This window comes from Daktulosphaira vitifoliae, unplaced genomic scaffold, assembly GCF_025091365.1.
Source record: "Daktulosphaira vitifoliae isolate Bord-2020 unplaced genomic scaffold, ASM2509136v1 Scaffold_3, whole genome shotgun sequence".
In the NCBI taxonomy this organism is placed as follows: domain Eukaryota; kingdom Metazoa; phylum Arthropoda; class Insecta; order Hemiptera; family Phylloxeridae; genus Daktulosphaira; species Daktulosphaira vitifoliae.
Window position 1 is genome coordinate 9,929,072 of NW_026099574.1, and position 302 is coordinate 9,929,373.

Genomic DNA, 302 nt, shown 5'->3' on the forward strand with positions numbered 1-302 from the left:
TCCAAAAAAATTACAAATTTAAAAATCGCTAATTTTCGAAATTTTTTCAATTTTTTTTACTAAAAACTGCCGTAACTTTTTCAAAAATGAACATATCAATATAATTCTTTTTTATATAAATGTGTAATATCATTAACTTTCGTTTGGTATATTTTTTTTATATCTGACCCTTTACCTGCACACAGGGGGGGATTTAAAATGACCACTTTTTCAAAAAAAATTAACTTTTTCAACTTAACTTTTGAAAATGTTCCGGAAGGTCTGACACTTTTATATATATCTTAAATTAAAGCTAATGTAAT